Here is a 4479-nt window from a genome sequence, read left to right on the forward strand (position 1 = left end):
GTGTTCGAGAAATTACCCAGTCCTGCTCTATCTGCCACTCAGTGTCACCCCAGGGCTCCCTCCTGCCACAGTCTTTTCCTACCCACCAAGCCCAGGGCCAGGTACCCGGGCAAGATTGGCAAGTAGACTTCAGTCGCATGTCACCCGATAAAGGGCTTCGCTATCTTCTAGTCTTTGTCTGTACTTTCTCCAGGTTGGTAGAAGCATTCCCAACAACTTCAGAAAGTGCAAATATTGTCACACATACTCTCGTCATGCATATAATTCCCAGTTTTGGACTCCCAACATCCATCCAGTCCAATAATGGACTCGCCTTCATCAGCCAAATTACCCAAGGCGTCTCTACATCCTTAGGTATAAAATGGGTTCTCCACACACCCTATAGGTCTCAATCTTCAGGCAAAATTGAAAAAGTTAACTCTGTCGTTAAAGCCCCACTCACCAAGCTGGCTCTAGAAACCCACCAGTCGTGGACAAAAAAATCTTCCTTTCACCCTCATGAGACTCTGCACAACACCAAAGGCACCCTCTTTTTATAGTGCCTTTGAAATCATGTATGGCCAAACTTTTGTCTTGGAGCCTCCACCCTTACCAGACTCTGAGCCACTCAGGAATTACCTCCCATCCTTAATCCAGACACTTTCATTCGTAAAGCAGCAAATGAGGCCATGCCTCTCCCTATCGACACCTCCTTGTCCTCTCAACATAACTGTCTTACAGGCACAGACGTGTTTCCAGATCCAGACGATGCTCCTGCTACAGCGACATGGTGGATACCAACCCATCTCTCAAGAATACCCAAAAAATTGAGGTTTTCTTTTTCCAAGGTGCCCATGCCACCCACTATGTCACGCCTTAAGTAGTTATTGAGAAAGTCATTCCTTTTCCCTTTTCTATAACCAAATAGACAAGAATGTAAGATTCTCCCCGGGACCTGAAAGCTTAAGGGGATGAGTAACTCCTCCGTGCTCAGGCCCAGTCCCAAGGCACAAGGCCACATGCATCAGCAGCGTGCGTCAGCAAGATAGCAGAAGCAGGAAGAGAGCCGGCCGGAAGACACATACCCCTGAAGATCAAGAAACAGGCCATCCGGATATGACGTAGCAGTTACTTCAGACTAGGACACTTCCTGTTTACATGAGACTATAAAACCTTTGCCCCATCCTAACTTGGGACTGACACCATTTTAGGCCTCAGCCCGCCTACACCCAGGCGCTCATTAAAACAGCATGTTGCTCCAAAAAAAAAAAAAAAAGATGGAAACTGGCCCGGGCCTGGCGCGGTGGCTCAAGCCTGTAATCCCAGCACTTTGGGAGGCCGAGACGGGTGGATCACGAGGTCAGGAGATCGAGACCATCCTGGCTAACACGGTGAAACCCCGTCTCCACTAAAAAAATACAAAAAACTAGCCGGGCAAAGTGGCGGGCGCCTGTAGTCCCAGCTACTCGGGAGGCTGAGGCGGGAGAATGGCGTGAACCTGGGAGGCGGAGCTTGCAGTGAGCTGAGATCCGGCCACGGCACTCCAGCCTGGGCAACAGAGCGAGACTCCGTCTCAAAAAAAAAAAAAAAGAAAAAAAAAAAAAAAGAAACTGGCCCAATAGTTCCATAGACTATTCTTTCTGATAAACATAGAAATTGACCCTTCTGGTCTCAGCTTGAACGTTATATTTATTTTATTCAGAGTTCCTTCCTCAGGAAAGGACCTTCAGGCCTCTCAAAATGTAAGTATCAAAGAATTGAAAGTCACCAGATCACCACACCAGATGATTGCTTCCTTGCCCCTCCCCAGTTCTTGTTTTCTTACACATTGTTACACTTCTTCCCTGATATATAAACCTGGCATTTTAGTAGTCAGGGAGATGCACTTGAGACTGAGCTCACATCTCCTCAGCTACAGCATCTGACTAAAGCTTTCTTCCTTGGTAATACTCGTCGTTTCAGTGGTTGGCTTTCTATGCAGCAAGCAGCAGGACAGAGACCAAACCCCTGGTGTTCCAGTAACAAGATCTCTGTCCCAAGGCTACATACAGGTTCACTCACAGTGAACTCAGGTGAAGATGCAGACCTTAGAGTCAGCTAACTGTGAGTTTGAATTGAAGGAAAGCATTAAGCCTCAGTTTCTTCCTAAATAGGAAAAGTACAGTACCTCTTAGGATCTTAGTGAGACAAAATTATATAATATGATGAATGCAAAGTGCCTGGTCTGAAGTGAGCATGGCCTTCAGCAAATAACTTTTGTGAGCCTAAATTTTTAAATCTATGACTTTGATATAGTAGAATAGCGGTTTGTTATGAAATGAAATAGTGTACAAACACAACAGACACACAGTACTTCTCCACTTCCTGCCCCTGGTCCCAGCCCCAGCCAGCCAATCACAACTTTTACATTACAAAAAAGTCTATTTCAATTTCCTGACACATTTCTGTGAAGAGTAACTCACCACAATAATGAGCAAAGATTAATTTAAAACACAAACAGAGCTTAGGCAACACAGGAAGACTCTGTCTACAAAAATTTTTTTAAATTAGCCAGGTGTGGTGGCACATGCCTGTGGTCTCAGCTACTTGGGAAGCTGAGATGGGAGGATCACTGGATCCTGGTAGGTTGAGGCTATAGAGAGCCATAACTGTGCCGCTGCACTCCAGCCTGGGAGACAGAGCAAGACCCTGTCTCAAACACACACACAAACACACACACATAAATAGGCTGGGTGCAGTGAATCACACCTGTAATCCCAGCACAGCACTTTGGGAGGCCAAGGTGAGAGGATTACTTGAACCTAGGAGTTCAAGGTTGCAGTGAGCCATGATTGTGCCACTGCACTCCTGCCAAGGTGACAAAGCAAGATTCTATCTCAAAACTAAATAAAATGAAACAGGGATGAAAAAATACATTAGTGAAGAAAAAAATTACCATCTTAAGAAAAAGACCTGAAAAGTCCAGCTGCATGAGATAATATTGTAGCATATATGCAACCTTCAAAGTATGCCCAGTGGTATATCACTGGTTTCTTTCTCTGATGAATAAAGAAAGCAAGTTTTGGGAAAGAGTCTGACTTTTGAAAATTGGGCCACTTGTACATAGTTTATTCTTCTTAAGAAATTATGACTTAACTTTTATGTTAAATATTTATTTGAAACAAGCTGAGGCAAGTTTTATTAAAGAAAAATTTTGCTTGGTTGCCGGGCGTGGTGGTTCACGCCTATAATCCCAGCACTTTAGGAGGCCGAGGCGGGCAGATCACTTGAGGTCAGGAGTTCAAAACTAGCCTGGCCAACATGGTGAAACCCGTCTCTATTAAAAATATAAAAATTAGCTGGGCATGGTGGCAGGCGCCTGTAATCCCAGCTACTTGGGAGGCTGAGGCAGGAGAGAGAATCCCTTGAACCCAGGAGGCAGAGGTTACAGTGAGCCAAAATCACATGCCACTGCATTCCAGCCTGGATGACAGAGAGAGACTCTGTCTCAAAAAAAAAAAAAAAAAGAAAGAAAAACTGTACTTGTTTTACTTTTCACCAGTCTGCTCTGGTATGCTACTAATGATATCAGAATGGGGTCAATGATAGCCAGTGTGTGTACTCTGTAGTATTTTCCCCACCCTGTGCCCAGTTCTATATTATTGCCACTGTGGTGATGGACACCAGTTTTGGCCAGTGTGGCATTGTACTTTATTTCATATTTCCTCAAAGCTGGGCAATTGTTGGTGAGGTCAACTGATTTCGCTTTGCCTTGTCTGATCATATTCACAGTCTGCTTGTATCCCAGCATGTACTGTCCACTTTTCACAATGAGTTGGAACCTAGAGTTTATCAACTCCAGTGACTTTTTCATCTTCACTGCAGCCAGCATCTTCCTGCCTTAGGTATGTGATGCTCCCCGGTTAAGAGCTGCCACTAAGATAGCCAGGGAGCAAGAAAGGAAGGAGTTCTCACAATGCAAAGTTCTTCACAGCCTACATTAAATATTTTTTAAAATCATAGTCTCCAGTTCTGCCTTTCAGGTACATTCCCCATTTTTGCAGGCTTTAATGACTTCCCACTAAAATTTATCAGGTTTATAATAGGGTTCTATAGACATATATATTACTGGCATACTAAAACCTAATTTTCCAGTTACTATTTATACTACTTCCCAATCCCACTATTCAGCTACTTATACAAAATCTTCATTCATATATTCTAGTACTTTTTTTCAGTTGGGATATAAATGTGTTATTAACTAATTTACTTAAAATGGCATCAAATGCCATTACCTTGTTAAAGGGTGCCAAAGATTTAATCTAAATGTTCAATGGGGCTGGGTACAGTGGCTCACACTTGCAATCCCAGCATGTTGGGAGTCCGAGGTGGGCGGATCACTTGAGGCCAGGAGTTCAAGACCAGCCTGGCCAACATGGAGAAACCCATCTCTACTAAAAACACAAAAATTAGCCGGGCATGGTGGCGCATGCCTGTAATCCCAGCTACTCTGGAGGTTGA

At 44.2% G+C, this 4479-nt stretch overlaps 1 pseudogene; it reads right to left on the bottom strand.

Annotated features, from left to right (window-relative positions):
- Positions 1-3506: 3506 nt before the first annotated feature.
- On the bottom strand, positions 3507-4130 carry LOC102118104 (large ribosomal subunit protein eL30 pseudogene; annotated as a pseudogene).
- Between the last annotated feature and the right edge of the window lie 349 nt (positions 4131-4479).

Source organism: Macaca fascicularis, chromosome 5 (genome assembly GCF_037993035.2).
Source record: "Macaca fascicularis isolate 582-1 chromosome 5, T2T-MFA8v1.1".
In the NCBI taxonomy this organism is placed as follows: domain Eukaryota; kingdom Metazoa; phylum Chordata; class Mammalia; order Primates; family Cercopithecidae; genus Macaca; species Macaca fascicularis.